This window comes from Ovis aries, chromosome 24, assembly GCF_016772045.2.
Source record: "Ovis aries strain OAR_USU_Benz2616 breed Rambouillet chromosome 24, ARS-UI_Ramb_v3.0, whole genome shotgun sequence".
NCBI classification, from domain to species: domain Eukaryota; kingdom Metazoa; phylum Chordata; class Mammalia; order Artiodactyla; family Bovidae; genus Ovis; species Ovis aries.
The window spans coordinates 25443478-25469727 of record NC_056077.1 but is presented as its reverse complement, the minus strand read 5'-3'; the positions used below and the strand labels follow the sequence as shown (position 1 = coordinate 25469727).

General features: G+C 48.5%; 1 long non-coding RNA gene across 3 annotated transcripts in view; it reads left to right on the top strand.

The window, feature by feature from the left end:
- Positions 1–22633, top strand: part of LOC105604721 (uncharacterized) — a 29042-nt gene extending 6409 nt beyond the window's left edge. The window contains exons 3-8 of one of the 3 annotated variants that reach the window (XR_006057868.2): positions 4825–4929; positions 15565–15640; positions 17861–17936; positions 18832–18891; positions 20238–20935; positions 22407–22633. This is a non-coding gene — a long non-coding RNA (uncharacterized LOC105604721). Of the gene's footprint in view, positions 1–4824; positions 4930–15564; positions 15641–17860; positions 17937–18831; positions 18892–20237; positions 21124–22406 lie in introns of those variants that run through there. The other 2 variants (XR_006057869.2, XR_003586884.3) reach the window with 2 other exon arrangements.
- Positions 22634–26250: the final 3617 nt, after the last annotated feature.

Below are 26250 nucleotides of genomic sequence, written 5' to 3'. Positions count from 1 at the left end.
GCCCTGTGGCATGTGAGATCCTCCCAGAGCAGGGACTGAACCCATGACCACTGAATTGCCAGTGGATTCCCCACCGGGCCACCAGGGAAGTCCATTTTGAAACATGTATTTGGCTGTGCTGGGTCTTAGCTGCAGCACATGAGATCTGCAATCTTTCTTGTGGAGTGTGGGATCTATAGTTGAGGCATGCAAGATTTAGTTCCCTGGCCAGGGATCAAGCCCAGGCCCCCTGAGTTGGGAGCATGGAGTCTCAGCCACTGAACTGCCAGGGAAGTCCCCTGTGTTGATTTTTATTAATTTGATTCATTTATTTACTTTTGACAGTCTGGGTCTTTACTGCTGCATGTGCTTTTCTCTAGTTGCAGCGAGCAGGGCCACTCTCTTGTTGCAGTGAGGGCCCTAGGGGGAGCGGGCTTCAGTAGTCACAGCTCCCAGACTCTGTAGCACAGGCTGTGGCACACGGGCTTAGTTGCTCCAAGGCATGTGGGACCTTTCCAGATCAGGGATCAAACCCATGTCTCCTACATTGGCAGGCAGATTCTTGACCCCTGAGCCACCAGGGAAGCCCTCCTGTATTGATTTTTAAAGTGATCCATCGCTTCTGGAATCTGAGGAAAACAATAAAGCTGTCTTCATATTTGAAATTAAAAAAAGGAAGGTCACCAAGTATCTGCATGCTGGGGAGAAGGCACAGCAAGAGGGAAGGCATTAAAAATATAAACAGATGTGAGCAGTGGTCCTTCCAAAGATGCTGATCAAGAATGATGGTGATACTTGCTGGCAGTCCAGGGATTAAGACTCAGCGCTTCCATAGCAAGGAGCACAGGTTGGATTCCTGATCAGAGAATTAAAATCCCACATGCTCAGAGCGGGCAAAAAAATAAATAAATAAAAGGGTGAGTGCAATGTCATTTTCTTCGGGTCAACTAGTCAATTTCACAGGCGTGAGGGTTAGAACCACTGAAGCAACATGTGCTCAGGAGGTTTTTCCCAATGCCAAGAGTGTGTCACATAACCTAGAGGGGTGAGGTGGAGGGTGGGAGGGAGGCTCATGAGGGGAAGGGGTATGTGTATACTCATAGCTGATTCACGTTGTTGTACAGCAGAGACCAATGACATGGCAAAGCAATTATCCTCCATTTAAAAGTCAAAATTAAAAAACTCCCTGGTGGTGCAGTGGTTAAGAATCTTCCTTGCAATGCAGGAAACACAGGTTCTATCCCTCGTTGGAGACCTAGGATCCCACATGCCGCAGAGCAGATAAGCCAACACACCACCGTTACAAAGCCCGTGGGCCACAACAAAAGACCCTGCATGCCACACCTAGGACCTGACCCAGCTAAACGTATATATACATAAACATATAAAAGAACGTGTCACAGCCAAGAGAAACTTGAGCCTCCCTGTGGCTGTGTTAATAGAGGTATGGTGCCCAGAGCAAGGGAGGTGAGTCTCACTGCAGAGGCCATACCTGCAGTCTATGTCCAGTTCATTTTAAGAACACTGGTGAACTGGAGTATATTCAAAGAGGCAACCAAGATGTTGTGGGAGGGGGGGAGGCAGGAGTGTGAAGAGGGTCTGAAAACCACGGGAAAGCAGAGGTATTTAGCTTGAAAAGGGGAAGATTCAGGGTGGAAGATGTAAGAGCTGACCTTTAGTTCCAGACCACGGCAGTCACAGTCGCCTAATTAAAGTAGATAGTGAGCTTCCGGTCGTTGGTGGTATGCAAACCAAGGCTTGGCCACCTGTTGATGTGGGCGCATAGCCGGATTGATTGAATGTGTGGTTGGACCACAAGGCCATGGAGGCTCCTTTCATGTTGAGTGTCTGTGGGGCTCTGATTTTTGGAAAGACTTGGGAGGGCTTACGCTGGAAGGAGAATGTCCTGAATTGAATGTCTGTATCTCTCTGAAATTCACATGTGGTGGCCCTAACCCATGCGGCGGTATGGAAGTTGTTAAGGACTGGACTGTTGTCCTTCCAAGAAGAGATGCCAGGGAGCTCCTCCTCTCTCCCTCTCTCCATGGGCACCAAGGAAAGGCCATGTGAGGACCCAGCGAGAAGGCAGCTCTCTGCAAGCGAGGAAGTGGGTTCTCGCCAGAAGCTGAATGGGTTGGCACCTTGAGCTTGGACTTTCCAGCCTCCAGAACTGTGAGAAATAAATTTCAGTTGCTTACGCCCCTGGGTCTGTGGTACCTGTCATAGCAGCCGGAGCTAAGACAGAGAGTCCCGCAGCAGCTACGCTAACAGGGCTGAGTGGGACCCTACTGGGGTCGTTAATAGGGTTGACCACCTCCTCCCTCCCCTGCAGCCTCTGATCTTTCTCAGTTAATAGAACAGAACTTCCTCACTGTCGACTGTCTCACATTCATTGGGGCATAGACATGCAGGAGTAACGTGAAGCACTTGGGACCAGTAGGTGTTGAGTATGTAACTGACTTAAAGAGTTGGTGTTAGTAGTTTTGATAATAGAATTTAGCAGTAGTGCCTTTTTACTTTTTCTTTTTCTGCTTTCTAGCACTAACTTACTCCTCTCCTGGATTGTGTCCCGATCTTTTCTGCCTCTCTCCCCAGAGGCACGCACGACTCTGTCCTAAGTCAATGTACTTTATTCCCGTTAATTAATCCAGTCAGAATATGTGACCCGCGCATGCTTGCTAAGTCACTTCAGTCGTTTCCCACTCCTTGCAGCCCTATGGACCGTAGCCTGCCAGGCTCCTCTCTCCATGGGATTCTCCAGGCAAGTATACTGGAGTGGGTTGCCATTCCCTTCTCCAGGGATCTTCCCAACCCAGGGATGGAACCCACATCTCTTTCATCTCCTGCATTGGCAGCTGGATTCTCTGCTTGAGTCAGTAAGGCTCCATGAACCTTTTAATGAGACGATTAGAGCAAAGACTCCAGGCTTGGAGCAGAGAGGATGGGCTACTGCAGATAGCTCATGGCCACAAAGAGAGAACTTGCCACAGAATGGAGTCAACATACAGGAAATGACCAAGAGATGAACTGAGTCATCAGGAGTCAGAGCCCCTGGATCCAGCTGTGCCTGAAAGCCAGACATTTTAGTGAAATGAGACAGTAAGTTCCCTTTTGGTTTCAGCCAAGAGAATCCATTTTCTTTCACTTGAAACTGAAAGAGTTTGACTGTGTGCCTTAAAAGTACATGACTGTGTGCCTTCAAGGGCTGCAATGATTGTACAAAGTCCCATGGGAGCAGAAGAGAGGCAAGTACTAATTACATGCCTGGAGTCAGGTGGAGGAAGTGTCCAGGGAAGGCTTCACAGAGGAGGTGTCTCTTGAACTGGACTTGGAAGGAGGAAGAGCCGTTCACTATAGTGAAAATAAGAGAGGCCATTCCAACGGTTTTCAAAAACGTCACTGGGCAAACCAAGAAGTACAATTCTAAATCACCTAAGAGACAATGAGAAGAACCACAGTGACAAAAAATGGAAAACATTTCGAACTTAAAGATGCAAAAACTACATATTGAAACTTGTGGGTTGCAGCTAAAACTACACTTAGAGGTAAATGTGTAGCCTTAAAAATTCTTAAATTAGAAAAGAACCAAAGCAATACAGAAATGTCTCAAACACTCCTCTCAAGAATTTGGGGAAAGAGCAACAAGATAAAAGCAGAAGAAAATAGAAGGGAAATAATCAAGATAAGAAGAGACTGAAAAAGGAAGGAAGCATGCCCCCAGCAGAGACACAGGGTATTCAGGGAATAAGAGCCCTGGTGTGGGTGGACAAGAGGGAAATGGTCAAACCATAGACTGGAGAGGAAGGTGGTACACGGAGCCACGGAAGGCTCTCAGCAGGATAAAGGGCTGGGACCACATAGGGCCCTTGGAGACCATCTGCACACGAGGGGCTGAGATGCCTGGGCCAACTGAAAAGGAGAGAAAAAGCCACAAGGATGTCAAGTTCAGTTCCACGGAAGAGCCAGCCTCTGTAGCCACAGCTGCCCGATGACCGCTGCCACCTAGGCAGAGGCTCACTCCCCATTTAGGGAGGGACTCCCAGAACCCTCTGGCAGTCTCTTAGGAGCCTTGGAAGGATGGGGGAGCTGGGGCTCTCCACCTCGGTGTTCAGACATTTAGGCTGGATAATTTTTTGCTGTGGGACTGTCCTCTGCCCGGTAGGAAATTGACCAGCCTCCTAGGCTTCTTGATGCCAGCAGTGAAAAGCAGAGGGGACCCCTGATATGGTGTTGTGGTGGGAGGGGAGCTGGACCTCAATTCTGCTAGTGATGTCTTGGTGTGACCCCAAACCTCAGGGTTGAGTGACACTTCCTCTGTTTTTTGGCTGTGCTGGGTGTTCGCTGTGGCATGTGGGCTTTCTCTAGTTGCAGGGAATGGAGGCTGCCCTCTAGGTGCAGCGCTCCAGCTTGTTGCGGTGACTTCTCTTGTTGCAGAGCACAGGCTCTAGGGCAGAAGGGCTCCGGTAGCTGTGGCTTGCAGACTCCAGAGTGCGCGTTCAGTCGTTGCGGTGCATGGGCTTAGCTGCTCTGAGGCATGTGGGATCTTCCTGGACCAGGGGTCGAACTCACGTCCCCTGCACTAGCAGGCAGATTCTGAACCACTGGACCCCCAGGGCAGTCCCCACCTCCACTTTGGACTCATCTCAGGAAACAGGTATTCCTGGCAGCCCCGAGTCAGGCTGACCTACAGATAACAAGTCTTTTTCGGCCTCAGACCCCACGTGTGACTCCAAGGACGTTGTTTTTCCCTCCGGCATCACCTCCTACCTCACTCACCTCATACTGAGTGCCCAGCCAGGTCAGGCTGTTCCCCTAGGACCTGACCCATGCTGTGCCCTCCACCAGGTGCCTTCTCGCCCCACCATCTCCTGGGAAACTGTTCCTCATCCTTCAGATTTTGATGGAGATGTCAACTCCTACAGGAAGCCTTCCTTGATGTCCCAGGACCAGGTGAGTTGTCCCACCTCTGGGCCCATGCCTCCCTCACAGTGCGGTGGACCACACTACATTACTGGGGCTTGTCTCCTTGACTGCAAGTTCCACATGGGTAGGAATGGGTCTCCGATTCCCCAGGGGCTAGAACCTTCCTGGATTCAAGAAAATGTGATTTGAGTGAATCAGTGGGTGAATGAACACTTTGGGTTAGCCTCAGAGGTCATTTCCTGTCCTCTAGCCCCTCCCAGAGCCTGGGCAGCAGTGATGGGAAGTCCCCATCCTCCTTAATCACTCTGATGGATGCCAGGCTCCTCTGATGCCCTCCAAGGCACACAGCTCCCCACCTGAGCATGGTAGCTCTTTTTAGACCCCTCAAAGTCACCTGGCTCTTTCTGTTTTATGGCATTCATGGAAGATTCCAGACCAATGACCCTCTAAAGGGCACACCCACTCCTAATGGGATCACCGTGCATGCATGCTGGGACTACCTCTCCTCGGAGTCATCTCCCCTCCCATCATTTTATATCTGTGTCCCCTGAGCCCAGTGAGGTGGCCTGGCAAAGACAGCCTCTCCAGGCTGCAAGGATGGAGTCAGGTGACCAAGGAAAGGCCAAGATCTCCTCTGCGAATTGGGAGTAAGGATGGCTGAGGAGAAGGAGCTATGGTGTTCAGGGTCCAGACAGTCTCTCCCACCCTCACCTCGCTCCAACCATCTTAGACCCGAGCCTGGTTACTTCCCTGAAACCCACTTGCAGATCTTGGTGTCCGGCTGAGAGGGTCCTTATCTCTCTGGGGCTGAGGTGGGAGCAGGCTGGAGACACAGATGTGCTCGTACAGCTGTGCACAACACACAGAACCGCAGTAGGACTTCTCCGGTGGTCCAGTGGTTAAGACTGTGAGCTCCCAATGCAGGTGGCCTGGGTTCCATCCCTGGTCAGGGAACTAGATCCCATATGCTGCAACTAACAGTCTGCATGCTGCAACTAAAGATCCCCAATGCAGAAAAGAAGATCAAAGATCATGCATGCCACAACTAAGACCCGGCACAGCAGTCAAATAAATAAATACTTAAAACAAACCAGCAAAAACACAGCATCAGCTGGCATGATTGGGACTTGCTGTGTGCCAAGCGCTAGTATCTTATTTAATCTCCCAAATGGGTCCAGGAGGCAGTTGGTATTATCACCCCATCTCACAGATGAATAAGCTGAGGCACAAAGAGTTTAAGTAACTCATCCATGGTTGCTCAGATGGACAAGTTATGAAATGAAAACAGGAATTTGAGCCTGGACAATTGGCGAACCATCACTCCGTCATCTTTCTCACAAATGTCCATGCACGCCCCTGTGTGTATATCTGAACAGATCTCACACACAAGTGCGCATGGAATCACACCCCAGCTCATGCACCCATGGGCAGAGCAACCCGAGCTCACAGAGGTAGATTCCCAGGTATCCAGAGACGCATCACATGTGCTCACATGGGCCAGCGAGGACTCACCCCACTTGTTCACACTCCCTCCTCAAGCACATTTACCCACAGGCGTGCACATCCCTGTTCACATGGCTGAACAGAAAGCATGCAACACTCCCATCCACCCACGTTCAGCGGCGTGCCGGCACACACACATTGTCACGTGAGCACAGGCACATACGTGTGTACACGTGCACTCTTGCATATGAGCACATATTTATTGAACATCTACTATGTCCCAGACACTGTGCTGGGGATATGATGCTGATGAACACAGAGCTCCCAACTCCCCAGCGCGTGTAAAATGGAGAGGGGATGCGCATGCTTAGACATGCGCGCACTGTCATCAGTGCGTGTCCTGGTTATTGAGTCTTTTCTCTGCAGAGGGGCTTCCTAGGTGGCCCAGATGGTAAAGAATCCACCTGCCAATGCAGGAGATGCAGGTTTGATCTCTGGTGGGAGAGATCCCCTGGAGGAGGAAATGGCAACCCACTCCAGTATTGTTGCCTGGAGAACTTCATGGACAGAAGAGCCTCGGGGGGCTACAGTCCATGGAGTCCCAAAGAGTCAGACATGACTGAAAGCAACTGAACATGCCCACACTCTGAGAGTTGAGCCCTCCCATGCTTCAGAGACTGTGAGTACCATTGCCCGCATGTGCACACAGGAGTAGACCCTTTCCTTTCTGCTGGAGCCACAGGGCACAACCTGAGTCTTGGCAAGAGGTGGCTGTGCTGGGGGCGGAGAGCAGCCTTATTTTCAGCACCTTCTGTGGTCTGAGGATCTGTGAGTCTCTGTCAATCCAACTGAAACTAGACCATTTTCCAAGTGACAGATTCAAATATATTTGTAGACATGTGCATACTCCCACGTTTATGCGTCTGTGCACACGTGTGCCAGCCCCCCCGCTTCCCCAGGGCCTCCTTCCCCACCAAAAGCCTCTGTCCCAGAGCCCCCCACCTCCTCCTCTTCCCTCTTCTTGTGCCTGAGGGAGCCGTGGCCCTGAGACACCTGGGGCTTCCAAGAGGCTGCACACGCAGGGAGGAAGGGCTGCAATGACTCGACTTCCAGGCAGCTGTGGTGAGTTTCTGCAAAGACTCCCTTCCTCAAAGCGGCTCCTATTTACTGAAAGTTCAGGCTGCCGTGGTTTCCCCACATTCACATGGGGAAAAGGTCAAACTTGCAAAAAATATTTACCAAGAATCGTCCGTTAGTCAATCAACACGCATTTACTGACAGCAGCAGCCTGCACGCTGGGCTGGGCGCAGCAGGGAAAGAGGGTGAGGAAGAAGCACAGGGCTTGTCTTTCAAGGCCAGGCACCATGAGGGAGCTGTGGTTAGCCATGGGGGCGAGGGGGAGAGGGGTCCAGGCAGGGGAGATGTGAGCACAAAATCTGGTGGTGGGAAAGCATGTCCCAGTGAGACCAACACAAAGGCTCTGCGGTTCCCTCCCCAAATCACAACTGGAGGTGTGTTGGTCAGCCATCAAAAAGCAAAAAACAAAAACTTGGTATGTGGTGTTTGACGCTTTCTGTGGTGTAAATACTCCCGCCTGGCCACTTTCCAGCTACCAATGTGATGTCATGGTTCGCTGGTTTGAGTAAAGATGACAGTTACTCTTGGGAGCTGTTGGGAACTAGCCTCGGATGCCCACTGGTCCACTGCCTTCTCTTCCCAGGGACACACGAAGGATGTCTTGATGCCCAGGACAGGGCAGGAGTCCCAGTTTGAAGGGCTCAGGGATGAGAACAAAATCATTTGTTCATCCTTTGATGCATATTCTGTTATGTCCTTTCATTGAACTCAGCACCCACCCCGTGCTGGACACCGGGCACCCCAAGGTATCTCAGATCATCCCTACCCGTGCTGATGGAATAGCGCAGGTGTGAGGCACCCAGAGGAGAGGCACCGAACCAAAGCCTGGGGAGCCAGAGGACTTCCTGGAGGAGGGGGCATCTAAATGGAAAGGCAGTGGAGTGAAGCAGTGAGTAAGGGGTAGAAAAGAATATTTCCAAGCAGGGGAAACAGCATGTGCAGTGACTTAGCAATCTCGTGCACTTCTTGATTAACCCAGAAAAAGCATCTTGTTTAGCAGGCTTCTTAAATGAGCCAGTGCTCTTTCAAGTGCTACACAAGTCTGCGTTCATGTCATCCTCTGATGACCTTATGGGGTACTTACTACTGTTAGCCCCATTGTACAGATGGGACAACTGAGATGAAAGACATTCAGTCAACATGCCTATAACGGTTGGTTTGCTCTGCCTCCCCACTATGCTACCACTAAGCATCTGAAGTCGGTGTGGCTTGGGGAAATTTTAGGGAGTACCCAGACATGGCAACCAACTGTAAATTTACTTTGGGGTTTAATTAAATGTCAGAGTGTGGGAAGTGATCAGTTCAGCTGAAGCATGCTGCCCCACCGCCCTTCATGCACAAGCCAGAGCAGAGTGGCGTCCATTGTGGAATTGTTTATCAAGGATGTCCAGCAGTCAGTCAACAAACCTTTGCTGGCATCTTCATGTCTTGGCCCAGCCCAGCGCTGGGATGTTTGGACTGAGCCCTTGTTCACTGTTTGTTTTTATTCTTATTTGATTATTTCACTGAGCCCTTTATCTGAACCTGGCCCCGGGCTGGGGGCTAGGAGACACAGAAGAAATAGATTATAGTTCCTGCCCTCAAGGGAGTCTAATAAAAGAAACAGGAGTAGTCGTTTTCTGTATGTTCAAAATATTCCATTATTAAAAACAAAAAATAAAACTGACGATCATAAGTGATAAGAAAGAAATGTGCGTGAAAGAGAGGACCATTCTGCCAGGTGTTTAGTGAAAGGATAGGGGGAAATGCCCAGGATAACTGGATCTTAAAAGAGGATGTTGCATCACTAGTGACTAGGGCATGGGAACGGGGGGAGTTGGGAATGACTGCTAGTGGGTTAGGGTTTTTTTCCGAGGAGGGGTATGGTGGGCGATAATGGAATTAAATAGTAGTGATGGATTCAACATTGTGAATATACTAAAACTCAGTAACTTGTATATTTTGAAGTGTTACGTTATGTGAATTGTATCTTTAAAAAGAAAAAGCTGTTTCAACATGGAATCTTGCATTTGCAATTGACAGAACTAGTTTTTTAAAATGGATTTCAGTTCAGTTCAGTTCAGTTGCTCAGTCGTGTCCGACTCTTTGCTACTCCATGAATCGCAGCATGCCAGGCCTCCCTGTCCCATAAAAAGAGGTTTGTTTGTTTGTTTGTTTTTTAAGTTCAACTATATAGTTTCAGGCATGGATGGATCAAGGTGCTCAAGTAATTTCTTCAGATTGGAGGGCTCAACCTCTGGGATCTGGTTTCTTTTGTATTGGCTTCATTCTTAAGGAGGCTGAGTGAAACTCAATAGTTCCCTCCTTCCTCTTCCCCAGAAAATAAGTTCTCAGAAGTCCAGGCTTATAACCTACCAGTTTAACAAGCACAGAGGAAAGAATAGATCTTTTTCCTAATGGTCTCAGTGAGCATATCAAGAAAGACTCTCATTGGTCAGTTTGAATCACATGCCTATACCTGAACCAATCACTATACAGAGTGGGGAAGGAATGCTCTGATTGGCCTAGTCTGAGTCATGTACCCTATTAGAAAGCATCCTTCCTTGGAAAGGACGTGAACTAAGAGTAGGGAGAGAATGGCCCCAAGGAAGAACAGGTCCTATTAGTAGAAGGAGTAGATGCTGGGCAGACAAAAGCAGAATCCCTTTGCATGAGGATGGAGGTGCCTGATGGAGACATGTGGGAGGGCACCCTTGGTAGATGGAAGGACATGAGCAGAGGCTTGGGGGTTTGCAAGTACATAGTGTGGTCTGGATACAGTGGCCACATCATGATGTCTAGGAGTTCCATGGTATGATTCTGACTCCAATTCTGGTGTGTGTGTTTCTACACCACCAATTGACTCCATTCTGTCACTCTCTACCCAGAGATACCATGAGATCCCACAGGTTGGGGGCTCAGTCCTACAAACCTGCCCCTCCCCCTACTTCAGACACCAATTACAAGTCCAGACATCCCCCCGTCTTCTGATCAACTTGCCGTAGAGTGGAGGTTCTGACTACTCCCTAGTCAGGTTTGATTAATTTGCTAGTGCAGCTCACGTGGCTGAGAGATACATTTTATTTACTAGATTCCCATTTATTTGGAAAAGATTTAACTCAGAAACAGCCAGAAAGAAGAGATGCATAGAGCAAGATATGGGGCAAGGCCGCAGAGCTTCCAGGTCATCTCTAGAGCTAGCTAATCTCCCAGCACCCCCAGATACTCACCAAACCGGAAACCCTCGAATCCTGTCCCTTTGCGTTTCTGTAGCAGCTTGATTGGTTATATCATTGGCCTTTGGTGATTCAATGCAGTCTCCAGCCCCTCTCCCTCCCCAGGAGACTGAAGGGAGGGGTTGGCAGTTCCCCTCTTATCACAAGCTTGGTTCCCCTGGCAACCAGCCTCCATCATTAGATGACTTAGGGGCTTCCCAAAGGTCACCTCATTAACATAACAAAAGACACTGAATGCTCTTTTCACTTAGGAAATTCTGAGGGTTTTAGGAGCTCTGTGCCAGGAACAGGGAGGAAGACCAAAAGCGTATTTCTTCTTATAAGTCACAATATCAGACCAGGTCATGTATCTGGGGAGTATTATGGGCTGAAAGGGGGCTTCCCTGGTGGCTCAGAAGGTAAAGAATCTGCCTGCAATGCAGGAGACCTGGGTTTGATCCCCGGGCTGGGAAGATCCCCTGGAGAAGGGAATGGCAACCCACTCCAGTTCTTTTGCCAGGGAAATCCCACAGACAGAGGAGCCTGGCGGGCTACAGTCCGTGGGGTCGCAAAGGTCGGACACGACTGAGCGAGTAAGCACAGCACAAGCACGATGGCCTGAAGGGGTGAGGGGGAGGAACGGAGAGCCAGGCTGCAGAGGGTCTGGGATCTGGTCTGTAGACCTGCATCTTCCAGACTTTTGATCCTCAGCCACACTGCCACAGCTTATTTCTTCCAGACTTACATGTTTCTCCATCATCTTTTTTTTTTTTTTGATGTGGACCATTTTTAAAGGTTTCACTGAATTTGTTACAGTAGTGCTGCTGTTTTATCTTTTGGTCTTTTGGTCACAAGGCATGTGGGGTCTGAACCAGGGATCAAGCTCCCACCCCCTGCAGGGGGAGGCAAAGTCTTAACCGCTGGATTGCCAGGGAAGTCCCTCTCCATCGCTTTTTGCTTAAACTTTTTCTTCATGCTGATTTACCTTTTTTTATTTAAAGAACTTTAATTTTTTAAGATTTATTTATTTATTCATCTTAGTTTCAGCATAGAGGGGTCTAGTTCTGTGATCAGGGATCAAACCCGGGCTTCCTGCCTTGGGGTCATGGAGTCTTAGCCACTGGACCACTAGGAAAGTCCCAAGAACTTCATTTTTGCAAGAAACACTGCCATCATCACAAATGGAGAGCCTGCCTTCCTTATCATAATAGAAATGAACTATAAAAATGAGGACAATGATCCCGAAAATGAGGTATGAAATTCTGGCTGGGTACTATAGCGTTTAGAGGGCTGGTCGGACCAAGAGAAAGAGAACTGAAAAAGGAATCACTTTCTCAGTTTGATGTTCTTTTACTCCACACCCATATGCCACTTAAAACCATCTTGGGGACCCCAGGGGTTGTGTCCTCTACTTGGGTTACTCCTGGGGTATGTGTCCCACGGTTCTGGCTAATGGAAGCCAGGAGGCAGTTGTGAATAGGAAAAGGACACAGAAAAATAGCCCAGGTCATGGTGGGGAGAGTGTTTGAGAAGATGCTGTTTGCATAATTCCAGGTGACAAAAAGGAGGAGACTGACTTGGCCAAATAAAGTTGTTGGAGAGGTGAGATGCTAGGCATGGGCTGCCAGAGCCTTAATCTCAGCAGGGAGGGAGGAGGGAGTAAAGCCGGAGGTGATGCTCACTCTGTAGAGTTAGCAGTTGAGACTGGGACCCGGAAGGAGGAGGTGTGGGGAGGAGGATGAAGAATTCAGCTGGGGATACACTGAGTCTGACATACGGACGCATCCGTGGAGAGATCATTCACTTGTTCAGAAAGTACTTCTTGAGCACCTACTATGTAGCACGCTCTGTTCTAGGACCCTGGGGTAGAGCGGTGAACCAACCAACCCCAAATCTCTGTCCCTATGAAGTCTACCTTCTAGTGGAGGACATGAGAGACTTGATGAGAAATCAAGGACTTACCATTACATACAGTATATCATCTGGAGAAGGAAATGGCAGCCCACTCCAGTACTCTTGCCTGGAAAATGCCATGGACGGAGGAGCCTGCTAGGCTACAGTCCATGAACCGCAAAGAGTCACACACGACTGAGCAACTTCGCTTCACAGTATATCAGGGGCGTTCCAGGCAGCTCAGTGGGAAAAAGAATCCACCTGCAATGCAGGAGATGAATTTCGATCCCTGGATAAGGAGGATTTCCTGGAGGAGGGCATAGGAACCCACTCCAGGATTCTTGCCTGGAGAATCCCATAGAAAGAGGAGCCTGGTGGGCTACAATCCATTGGGTCGCAGAGAATCAGACACGAATGAAGTGACTGAGCACGCATGCGCAGTGTGTCGAAACAGATGTCACATTAGCTAGTGCTGTGCTCTAAGGAGGACATGTCTAGGAGGGAGATGTGGAAACTGAGATACACCCACTAGCAATCGGCTACATGGGTCTGGAGCTCAGGAGGTATATTTAGAAGACATCTTTCATTCATTCATTGAGCAAATGTTTCTTGAACACAGTCTGTGTGCCAGGCACTGTGCTGGGTGCTGGGCGACACAGTCCCTATCTCATGAAACTTGTCTGGATTTAGGGAAGGCTGTGATTGGCTATAATCTGTATGGACACAGATAAGATTCCCCATAGGGTGAGTGTGTGTGTGTGTGTGTGTGTGTGTGTGTGTGTGTGTAAAGGATGCCAAACATCTGTATGGACACAGATATGATTCCCCATGGTGTGTGTGTGTGTGTGTTTGTGTGTAAAGAACCCCCAACATTTCAGGGAGGGCAGAGAAGACCTGGAAAAGGAGACTGACCAGAAGCAAACAGCCTGTAGCAAAAACACCCAGAAGGGCGGAGTTTTAAGAACAAGAGGGAAGCTGGTACCACAGAAAGCTAGGGATTGAAAGAGGCCTGGGACTGGCATTCAGTGTCCATGAAAGCAAGCTCCTGGCAGAAGTGCAGGCAGCTCCCGCACAGAGAGGATGGTGGAGGAGGGGGTGTGCTGGGAGGAAGTGGTGATGGAGACAGAAGACAGTTTTCGAGAACTGTGACTGAGAAGGAAGGAAAGAGAAAGAGAGAGGGAAGGAGAAGTCGGAGGTCAGTGGAGGGAAGCTTTAGTCTGCAGATGGAAGGGACTAGAACACATTGATAGGAAGAAGTCTGCTCAGGGATGAAAGTGAAAACATAGGGAAGTGGTGGGGTCTGGGGGACCAGAGGGAGTTGGGGGAGCCCTAGAGAGAAAGAAAGACTCCATGTCAGGAAAGGCTACAGAATCTGAGGGGCTCAGGGCAAAATGAAAATGCAGGCCTTCTTGTTCAAAAAGTACTAAGCATTCAAGATGGTCACTCTCGGTATCTGGATGGGGAAGGGGCAAGAGGCTTGTTTCGGCTAAGCTGAGACCTCAGGCCACCTGATAGACACACTGGTTGCAGGTGGAGGGGACGGTTACCATCACACTCTTCACCAAGATCCCATGAGGTGAGCAACTGAGCTCCACCTTCCCTTATGCCTGCGTCCAGCGCTCTCCAGTGAATAATGGATGCGGGTGGGAAGGGCGAGGCCGAGTGGTTTCCAGAGGGCCAAGGAGTACAGAAGTAGGTGGCTAAGACCCTCTCTCAGGTCAGCAGACAGATGGCAGGGGGTGTGAGCAGAGTCTCCAAGCCTTGGCACATGCTCCACTGTCCCATGGGACTTCCTTTGCACAGCTCAGGTTCAAAGATAAGATGATCAGGAAGTTTAGCAAGAGGACCTCAGAGCATCAAGTGCCAGGGTCCACCCTCAGCAGAGTCCAGGGATACCCTCAGGATGGACGACGTTGGCGAATGAATGAATGAATGAATGATTGACACGGGGTGACCAAGCTTCAGTGAGTGAGGCCCCTAACTTTATTTTCAAAAAGAACTTTTATATCTTGACTTGTACATAGAGGGAAATGAAAGATGCAAAGTCATATAGAGTCAGCCCAAACATTACATCTGTTTTGTCTTTATCGAAACCAGGATTTTTTCTGCATACCTTTCCCATAAACAATGTTGTGTACATTATCTTCCGGCCTTGGAGGCCTGTGAACACTTTATGATCCTCTTTTGATAAAGGCTGCTCAACCAGAAAACTTATTTTCCCTTGAAATGTTTTTTCTTTATATTTCTAATCTACTTCAGCCTCAGAAAGTATCAGACAGAGTTACATTCTCACGGAGCAAGGTGCAGAGAGTTACAACAAAGAAAGAATCAATTAGCTCAAAGGTCTGATGTGGTTAAATTCAAGGCTACTATTTGTTTTTCTTACATTCCAGCTATGTTAACTAATGTACTCCCAGGTGTACAATGGATAAGGGATATGGGAACTTGGCAGCAAGCATTGGCTCAACAGTGAAATTCTACACCAGCACTACTCTAATAGTCTTTAACTCTTCGAAAGGCTCTATATTTTAAGAATATTTTAGGCTTCCTATGCCTCTCACGGTTGGAACGCTGTAAACAATCACATGCATAGCTGCAAGAGTCTGGATAAACCTGTCAGGCAAGCTAGAAAGCCATCAAAGGGGTTTGAACTGAAACACTCCTATCATGTCCAGGAGACTTATTAGCTAGAGCCCTAAGTTGACTTTTTCCAGAGGAATGTGGTCAGGGACAGCCCCCTGTTAATGTCAGAAGAGTTGGTGAAAGACATAAAATAGTAAGACAGACAGATTCTGGTTTGGGGTTAGATGCTCAAGCAGGTCCAGGGGGGGTCTCTCGAGTCCTGAAGGCTTGCTTATCAGGTCTCTTCTGCATGACCTTGTCATGGGTGGGATGGCCCAGGGAGTCCCTCGAGTCCTGAAGCCTTGCTTATCAAGTCTCCTTTGCATGGCCTTGTCATGGGTGGAATCTCCTGTGCTGGCTCCCGGCAATCAAGGACCCTGGTGTCCTGTCCTTGAGGTTCAGCCCTGCACCATGTCCACTTCAGCAAGAAATAATGGATGCTGATGGAGGTAAGGAGCAGGCAGAGATACAGCAGAACCTTCTGGAAGTGGGGATTGGGTGGCAAAAATGAGGGAGGGGATGGTGATGGAGGAAGGGCTTGAGGAAAAGAAGGCTGGGATGTGTCCAGATGCAGGAGAAGTATCTGTGGATTCGTTTCCTACTGCTGCAGTAAGCAGTGGCCTGAAATACAAAAATGTGTTACCTTCTAGTGCTGGAGGTCAGAGGTCTGAAATTGGTCTCACTGAGCTGAAAACCAAGATGTCAGCAGGGCTGTGTGCCTTCTGGAGACACAAAAGGAGAGTCTGCTCCTAGACTTTTCTAACCTCTTGCGGTTTCCTGCCTAGAAAACCGCTAGCTCCCGGCTAGCTAAAATTTAACCGCTAGCTAAAATTACTTAGCTCCCAGCTCCTACTTCCACCTGCAGAGCCAGTAGGGTAGCATTTCCAAATCTCTCTCTGACTGTAACTCTCCTACATCCCTCTTTGACTTATAAACTCTGATTCTATCAGCCCATCCACATAATCAGGATAATTTCCCATCTCAAGGTCAGTTAATTAGCAATCTCATTCCATCTGCGACTCTGATTCTCCTTTGCAGTGTAACATGTCCACAGTTTCCAGAGATTAGGATGTGATCGTTTTTAGGGGTTCGTTACTCTACTGACTACAGTCTTTAAAGCTGCTTTGTGATTACAAAAGAAAAACTACATGGTTTAAACAAAAGCATGTTTATGGTTTGTTTCAGAATACAGAGGTCGATTTGATCACTTGGTGATATCATCAAAGATCCAGGCCCTTTTTTTTCTTCCCTCTCACTCTGCCACATTCAGAACACTATCTTTCTTCTCCAAGCTTGTCCCCTCATGATCACAAGATGGCTGCCAAACCACCAGACATCACATCCAAAGCAGAACAGAAGGTGGCAAAGGGGCCTTTCTTAACTGTGTCCTCTTTGATTAAAAAGGAGAACTATGAGCTTTCTCCTCACTTCCAAGGCAGAGAGGAAGGAGAGACAGACCAGATATGTTGACCAACTCAAGCTGAATTTACCAGCTGAAATCAGAAAATCCAAATTTCCAGATAGGGTGGGGTGTCAGTGTATAGGAGTAAGGGGTCTGGGTGGCTAGAGTCAGAGATTGGTCTCTGGGCTGGGGTCAAAGATAATTCCGTGGCCAGGGCTGGGGATCAGCACGTGGCTGGGTCCAACGTGCAGCCAGGATCACGAATAGGTCCACGGCTGGGTGAGGAATCAGTCTACAGCATGAGTCAGAAGTCATTTTGTGGTTGGAGTCAAGTTCAACCTAGAAGTTCGTTTTGTGTTTCTCTCTCTCTCTCTGCATCTTGGTCTCTCTTGTTTTGCTCTCCTTCTCTGGAAAGACCTGTCATATAATAAATGTGAATATATGATGAGAAATGCATGATATCAACCTGTGCAAATGTACGAACTCTGCCTCTGCATGCGGATGGCTTGTAGAAGTGATTCGGACACATACAAATACAGTCGGTGGGGTCATTCCTTCAGGACGATTTTTGTCTCGGATTTCTATTGGTCCAGTTAGTCCATTAAATTTAGAATGTGGTTATTTCCTTTAATTATGTTTCATGCCCTCCCCTGGGCTTCCCTTGTGGCTCAGCTGGTAGAGAATCTGCTTGCAATACAGAAGACTTAGAGATTCCCTGGAGAAGGGAATGGCTACCCACTCTAGTTGGAGAAGGCAATGGCACCCCACTCCAGTACTCTTGCCTGGAAAATCCCATGGATGGAGGAGCCTGGAAGGCTGCAGTCCATGGGGTCACTGAGGTCGGACACGACTGAGCGACTTCACTTTCACTTTTCACTTTGATGCATTGGAGAAGGAAATGGCAACCCACTCCAATGTTCTTGCCTGGAGAATCCCAGGGACAGGGTAGCCTGGTGGGCTGCGGTCCATGGGGTCGCACAGAGTCGGACACGACTGAAGTGACTTAGCAGCAACCCACTCTAGTATTCTGGCCTGGAGAATTCCATGGACTGTATAGTCCACGGGGTCACAAAGAGTCGGACACGACTGAACAACTTTCACTTTCTCTCCATGACACCCACAGACCCATTCAGTATAATAACAATAATGCTAGGAAACATTCAGAAAGCATTAACTGTGTGCAGGCACCTCTTTCAGCCCTATGTGTATTAACACATTTAACTCTAACATCCATGAGGTCAGTTCTAATATTATTCCCATTTTACAGAGGAGGAAGGAAGCATGGATGGCACGACTGGCTCTGAGCCACACCGCTGATCCTTGGAGCACCCTGAGCTCCGAACGTAAGTCAAGCCCTTTACCAGGTGCTGGAGGAGATGGAGGAGAAAGGCAGGGATGAAACAGAGGTGAGGTCAGGAGGGTGGAGATACCCCAGGTCTAGTTTTCTGGGTGTGGCTCCTCCCTGGGCACTGATGCAGGCGCAGGGCAAGAGTGGGCCACTAGGGGGCAGCAAGAACCAAGGAGCTGGTCTCCAGCCCATCTGCTCTGCCCGGTCTCGTGTCCTCGGCTCCTTAATAAAGCTGGAAAAGGGTGGGATTTTAAGGAAGATCTGGCGTTGTTCTACTGCTGTCAGGGAGCTTAGGCAAGTGAATCACAAGAACAGCTGGGCATCGCCTGGCTTTCACCCATCAAGACATCCACTCCTCACTCCACCACTGTGGGCTGCCAGGGGACTTCTCTTATCCATCTTTGCTGGGGAGGAAACAGGCCCAGAGGGGTCAATACTGTGTCCACAGTCACACAGCTCCGAATTGGCAAAGGTCGGTTCCAAACTGAGGCAGGATGAGTGCAGAGCCCTTGCTTCTCTGAGTCTCAGTGTTCTCACCTATAAAAGGGGTAAAAGAATCTAGACAAACGGCAAACAAGAGTGGTTAGCAGTCGGGGTACATCATGGAAATGTCTCCCACAGAGGCCTCCGGCTGCTGTGAGGATCCAGTAAGATCAGATGCCTCTCTTGCAGCGGGGACTCAGAAACTTCTAGCTGTTTGTGTGGGTGTGTGCGTGTTTAATGAATAACTTTCGTGGGAAAGTAATGTCAGAAAGATTATTCAACAGGATGTTAACAGAGATACACCTTTAAAAACAAACATAACATTTGGGGACTGCCCACGTGATGCCAGGTGCCTGGGAGGGGGATGGGATTTCCGGTGGTTTTCACTTTCCTATTTATACCTTTAGGTTTTCTCTGAATCAGAGAAGGCCAGCACGTGCCAATTTAGTAATCAGAAAAAAAAAGTGGTAAGTAGGGGGTTTGGGTTTTTTTTTTTTAATAAAAAAACTAAAGTGTAAACAGTCCCCACCTTGCCATCCCCACCCCCCTGGAAAAATCTTTGCAAAATCGAGGCTGGGGGTATGCGGAGTTGGGTTGGAGAGACCCTGAATTCAGTGTCTCTGGAGGTCTCTCCAGGTTTTGAGAACTTCCTAAGGGGTGCACCAAGCCCTCTTTGGTGCTGCTATTGTGGGACCTCTCTCTTGCTCTCCACACCTCTGGTCCACATTTGAGGGGAATGGTGGGAAACTCACGCTGCTAGCATCTTGCTCTGCCCACACCAGCTGCCAACTTCTTACTTGGCCAGGGCAGTCTCGCACTGGTCCCACCAGATCCGTTAGACCCTGCCCCTCCATAGCTCTGGGGCTAACATTTGAGGCAGTCTGACCCATAGCTCTCCTTTCGTCTCTCCGGACCAATACCCTTTCTCCTCCACGCTGAGGCAATTGATAAAGTTGTACCTTGGGCTTTAATAATCTAGCCCCACACTGTCCCTACTGTAATCACTAGCCACCTGTGACTATTTAAATATTAATTCAATAAAATTCAAAAAATCAGTTCCTCATCCACACTAACCATATGTCAAGTGTATAACAGCCATAGGTGGCTAGTGCTACGGTATTGGACAAAGTGAAAGTTTTCCATCATAGCAAAAATTTCTGTTGGATAGCCTTATTCTGGACAATTACTTGTCTTGCTATAAATCCCTTCCTGATGTAACACGGAGTAGGACTCTATGGGGCCATCTGGGGACAGATCCCTCCCCCATATCCTCTGCTGTAGCTCCTCTCTGAACTCCCTAGATAACACTTCCTCAGCTGATTTATGGATGCTAAAACCACTACCAAATGGAAGAAATTAACTGCTTGATACAGATGAGCCCCAGACTTACGAGCGCCTAAAAACTGATACCTCACCAGCAACCAATCAGAGAACAGTGCCTGAGCTGATCACACACCCTGTGACTCTCCACTCCCTCACCTGCCCTTTAAAAATGCTTTGCTGAACTCCTTGGGAGTTTGGCGAGTTCAGGATTTTCGAGCATGAGCCACCCGCTCTCCTTGCACGGCCCAGCAATATACATTTCTCTGCTCCAAACTCCAGAGTTTTGGTTTGATTGGTTTCGCTGTGCATTGGACGCATTAACTTGAGTTGGTAACACTCTAAGATTGTTCCTTGAAGCAATGTCCTCTCTTTTCTGATTCTCTCTCTAAAAAACATAAAGTAAAAACTTTGATCCACGATCATAATTGGAGAAATTTGTTTCTGTTTTAACAACCGCTCTTCAGGAGTAATTATTCAATTGATATTTCAGCGAAGGAGTGAATCACAGCGCCTGGTGTGAGGAAGTCCTGACCACAAAGTAAATTTGGAGAGACAGCAGTGAGCAACAGCTGGAAGCGAGACCGATATCGAATGCGGGTTGCGGTGGTGAGAGTGCTGAATCCTAACCGCTAGACCACCAGGGTCTATCTAGCTCTTATCTGCCTTGAAAAAAAATTTTGACAAGGAGACAGAAAATAGAGAGCAAAGTCACGCGTTTATTAGAAAAGCAGAGTAACACGCCAACATACGAGCTTAGAGAAAGTCATGCTTCGGGGACTTTCAGAGTGGAACTGGAACAAGCCACTCCAGTATTCTTGCCTGGAGAATCCCCACGGACAGAGGAGTCTGGTGGGCTACAGTCCATGGGGTCGCAAAGAGTTGGACAGGACTGGGTGACTAAGCATAATGCAGAATGGCAGGTACCATTTTGTGCTTGTGCAGCTGAGGTCTCCCTGACCCCAAGGATGAGGAGTTTGTGACTTCTTGATCTTTTTACCCATGCAGGGCTTGATTCCTCTCTGCCCCTGCTGTTACTGTTATCTTCAAGTGTTCCCAGGAGGCAAAGCAGCTATTTACCCTGTTCCTGCTGTTATTTCTATCTGAAGTGTAACCAGGAGGCTGGCTGTAAATGTCTAACCCAGAGCCCATCTATTCCTGGCTTCAAGAAATGCAAACAGAAGGCTAGTTGTAAGTGTCTGGCTTGAAGTCCATCTGTCTCCTACCTCTGAAAGAGTAGACAGAAGCTAGAGCATGAGGGTGGAGGGCAGGGATGGTCTTCTGTGTCAGGATCAGCCCAAAGCAGCGGGGGTTATTGGGGGCTTCCCATGGAGGTTTGGAGTGTCTACTGGGAAAAAAAAAAAAGGCACAACCTAAAAGCTGAGAATTAATTTTCATTTGGGGACATTACCGAGAACTATGTAACCGCAGATAGCTCTGTGTAGCCTCTCAGATAGCTCTGAGGCCCTGTTCCAAAAAGGTAAGGGAGGAGCCAAGTATATACAGGCGTTTTTGCTGAGGGGAAAAAAAAAACGTAGTCGAACATCAAAAGATTACTTCTAATTACAAAAACAGACATTTCAAACTAATGATTTTAGTGTTTATGTATGGGAAGAAGCAAGAGTCTGGGCTTACTGAAATTACTCCTTTGATGTACATCTTAACTATTTAGGGCCAATATCCTGTTTTTCTTCATCCTGAAAACCTGAAAGTGGAGAATTATGTTTTATTTGGGGACATTACCGAGAACTAAGTAGCCAGAGACACAGCCTCTTAGATAGCTCTGAGGCTCTGTTCCAAAGAGGTAAGGGAGGAGCCAGAATACAGAGGAGGTTTTAGTAAGGGGCGGGGCGGGGGGGGGGGGGGGAGTGCAGTGGAACATCAAAAGATTACTTCTAATTACAAAAACAGAATCTCAGACTAATGATTTTAGTGTTTTTCTCTATATGGGAAGAAGCAAGAGTCTGGGCTTACTGAAATTACTCCTTTGATATACATCTTAACTATCTAGGGGTCAATATCCTGTTTTTCGCCATCCTGAATTCCCTCGGGGCTCGGGGCTCCCTGGGATGGGGGAAGTGGGCAGCTGAGAGAGCTAACAGGCAGGAAGGCCAGAGGTCTCAAAACGGAGGAAATAGGCTGCGAATGTCTCTTAAAATTCTGTGTTGCTATGACGACACCTGGTTCCACCCGATCTTAACTTTTCTCTAAACCTTGAGCTAACCAATGCGTTTTTCTTATGGAAATGTTTTCCTTAAGCTATGTTAATGAAACTACGTGTTTGCTTTGGAATACTGGAGTGGGTTGCCATTTCCTTCTCCAATGCATGAAAGTGAAAAGTGAAAGTGAAGTTGCTCTGTCGTGCCCGACTCTTAGCGACCCCATGGACTGCAGCCTACCAGGCTCCTCCATCCATGGGATTTTCCAGGCAAGAGTACTGGAGTGGGTTGCCATTGCCTTCTCCGTTCTTCAAAATGGTTCCACCTAACACCAACTTTTGGCTGATAATAGCTCAACAAACCAGTATTCATATACACTGCTTTATGGCTGGGGGATGTCATACCTCGTGCCATCCTATCTTAAAACTGCATATTGTGGGAGAGGGGCCTGGTGAAACTCAGCCTTGTGTGTTTCTCTTACCTGATTAATAACTTTCGAACAGACATAAACTCCGGGAGTTGGTGATGGACAGGGAGGCCTGGCGTGCTGCAGTCCGTGGGGGTCTCAAAGAGTTGGACACAACTGAGCGCCTGAACTGATGAAACAGACATAAAACAGCTTGCTAAAACTAGCCGGGGGGCGGGAGCATTCTCTGTGCCCCTTCTAATGTCTGTGTCAGAAGCTTTCTCTGTCCCTTTTTATATTTTAATAAAACTCTGCTATATAAAAGCTCTTGAGTGATCAAGCCTGGTCCCTGGTCCCAAAATTAAATCTTCGGAGATCACAAATCTGACACTGTTCACCGTAAACTGTCAGCTGCAGTCACTGATGGCTTGCTGATGGGCAGCATTTGTTATTTACTAGACTGGCCTGTGGGCTTCCCTGGTGGTTCTGACGGTAAAGAATCTGCCTGCAATTCGAGAGCCCTGGGTTCGATCCCTGGGTTGGGAAGATTCCCCTGGAGGAGGGCATGGCAACCCACTCCTGTACTCTTGCCTGGAGGATCCCCATGGACAGAGGAGCCTGGTGGGCCACAGTCTATGGGGCTGCAAGGAGCTGGACACGACTGAGCGACTAAGCACAGCGCAGAATGGCAGGTAGCATTCTGTGTTGACTGAAATAGCAATATTTCTTTTTTAGTCCATGAGAGGAAGCCCAGAGCAGTAGCTGGGGCTGAGAATTCTAGATTTCTTAAAGCAGGCGATAGAGTCACCTTGGGATCTCACTGATAAGATGGCTCGTTAGGTCGACCTCGCAAACAAAGAACAAATCACAGTGATCCTTGAGACTGACCAAATTGCCCGAATGGCATCCTGTTATCTCACTGGTGCCTATCTTCTCAAAGCTGCGAGACCGCCAGATTCCAGACCTCCGGCTACGTCGCCATCCCTAGTAGGCAGTTAAAACAGGAAACAGGAGTCCTGAATTGCGGTGGCTAAAAGGCAAGGAAGGGAAAGGCCTGCGGAAACAGAACAAAGGAAGGTCCGAGGACCGGAGTGAGGACCTCAGATAGAACAAGCAGACCCCTGGTCCAGTTTACCCAGGGCAGGCCCGGGGGGGAGGAGAAATCATGAGAAGAGGGGCCAGGGGGCCGGGCTCTCTCTTACCTTCGTGTCTTTGGGTTGGCATTCCCTCATGCCTCCTCAAGGATGTATTTTCCTGCTATTCTCTAAATAAAACTGAGCTGTAACACTGATCTGTCTAAGAGCTATAACACGGTCTGTCCAAGACCTGTGACTCACCTAGAGCTTTAATGTCCGTCACTTCAAATCTTTGTTGAGATGAGACAGAACCGAGGAGATTACACTTGCCTGATAATCCCTTCAGAGAATTTTTCATTGGTGGGGTATAAGAAGGACTCCATCAGAAAGGGAGAATGCTGGTTCTCCCTAAGAGGCCGCCATCCTCTCTTCCTTCTAATAAATTTCCTTTTCTTGCCTGACTGCCCGGCTTGCTCTCTGTTTCTCTGCACTCGCCTTATAGTAGGTTGTACCTTTTTTCTCTTGACATCTGTGCCCCCCACCAGGCTGGAGTAGACCTAGGAGATGATGAAGATGGTGATAATGTAGATTATCTTTAGGATGACCTTCCAATGCAGATTTTGTTATCCTTCCTATTTTACAAATAAAACATGAAGACACAGGCAGATAAAGGAGGCAGAGCAGTCGTAGAGTCTGGGCCTTAACAAGAACCGTAGAGATCCCTGCCTAATTTGAAGACTAGCGCCTGGGAGGTCAAGACCAGATTTTAAGGGAATTTTTAAAAATCTTTTGCAAAGAAATTCCCAAGAAAGACCCTGGCGGCCAGCCAGTCCCCTGTGCTATAATTTTATGTATTTACTTATTTCTGGCTGTGCTGGGTCTTCGTTGCTTTTCAGGCTTTTCCCTCATTGTGGTGAGCGAGGGCCACTCTCTAGTTGTGGCGTGCACACTTCTCATTGCAGCGGCTTTTCTTGTTGCAGAGCAGGGGCTCTAGGCATGCAGGCTTCAGTAGCTGTGACTCCCAGACTCCAGAGCCTGTGCTCAATAGTCGTGCACACAGGCTTTGTAACTCCCCTGCCTGTGGGATCTTCCTGAATCAGACACGAACTCATGTCTCCTGCATTGGCAGGGGGATTCTTTACCACTGAGCCACCAGGGAAGGTCCCCACTCTGTGCTAATCAACACATTTCTGGTGGGAACCACTTTACTCCTGAGTGAGAGTTGTCGGCAACCAGCATTTTAACCACCCCAGCTGCTGTTGTCTGGAGGAACCCTCCTGCTCCACTTGTGAAAGGTGAGAGGGAGTTCTATTGGAGGAACACCTCCAGTGCCTCCACTTCCTCTCCCGGACTCCTGCTTATGGATGGATTTCATTTGGGGACTGGGGAGACTGAAGTGAGGTGTCTACTGGACCATGTTTCCCGGTGGGTGGGGCTGATGTGCATTTAAGCCAAATGTAAATTCCTTACTCCAGTCCTGGCTGACCTTATGTCTCACAACTGTTCCTGGCTCACTGCTGTAGCTGATCTTTCTATATGTGAACGTGCCAAACTCACTGTGCCTTGGGGTCTTGGCCCTTTGGTCTGTTCTCTGCCTAGAATACTCTTCCTCCAGACCATCCTGGTTCTCCCAGTCACAGAGGGCTCAGTTCAAATGTCACCTCCCTAAAGACCTCTGCTAACCCTCTTCCCCCCATCTCAGACTCCTATTTTCTTCATAGCACCTTTCAGGGTTTGTGGGTTTTTTTTTTTTCCTTTTGTGTATTTATACTGTTGGTCATTTAGTCATGTCTTTTTGTGCCTCTGTCCATGGAATTTTCCAGGGCTTCCCTGGTGGCTCACACAGTAAAAACTCTGCCCGCGTAGCAGGAGACCGAGGTTTGACCCCTGTTCGGAAGATCCCCTGGAGAAAGATATGGCAACCCACTCCAGTATCCTTGCCTAAGGAATCCCATGGACAGAGGAGCCTGGCCGGCTACAGTCCATAGGGTTGCAAAGAGTCAGACACAACTGAGCAACTAACACTTTTACTTTCCAAGGAGATGGAAAGTAAAAGGCAAGACTACTGGAGTGAGTAGCCATTCCCTTCTCCAGAGTATCTTCCCAGCTGTTTTTAAAATTTGGCTGCACTGGATCTTAGTTGCTGTATGAGGGATCTTCGATCTTTGTTGCAGCATGCAGAATCTTTAATTGTGGTATATGGCATCTAATTCCCCGAGCAGGGGTTGAACCTGCATTGGGAGCCTCGAGTCTTAAACACTGGACCACCGGGGAGGTCCCTCCTTCTGTCTTTTTAATATCTGTCTCTCCCACTGAACTGTAAGATCCAGGAGGGAAGGGACTTTGTTCCCTCACCCCAGCACGCCGCCTAGCACCTAGCAGGCTCTCAGTAAACATTGGTGGGATGCGTGGCTTTCTTGCTCTCTCTACTTCTTCCTTCCCTGGGTGGTGGGGAAGCCACAAGAGTGGCCTCCCACCAGCTTCCCTGAACCTGGGAGGGTGGATTTAAATCTGGATAAGAGATTGGACCTCTCAGGTGGTCCACTGGTTAAGCCTCCACTCACCACTGCTGGGGGTCTGGGTTTGATCCCTGGTCGGGGAGCTAAGATCACATCATGTGCTCAAGGTAAGAAAAGATAGATGGGAAGTGTCTCTGTGTACTTCTCCATTCTAGTTTCCCGAAGCCCAGAGGATTCTGTAATATGAGCCTCAGCTGACAAGTTGGGTCTCACAACATCCTGGGGAGAGAACGAATCAGTCTCAATCCTGTTGGATTTATAACCCAACGAACTCTCCAGCACTCACCTGAGTGTTTTTTCTCTGTTGGATGCTTAGTTTTAAAATTTGATTTTCTAAGATGACTCA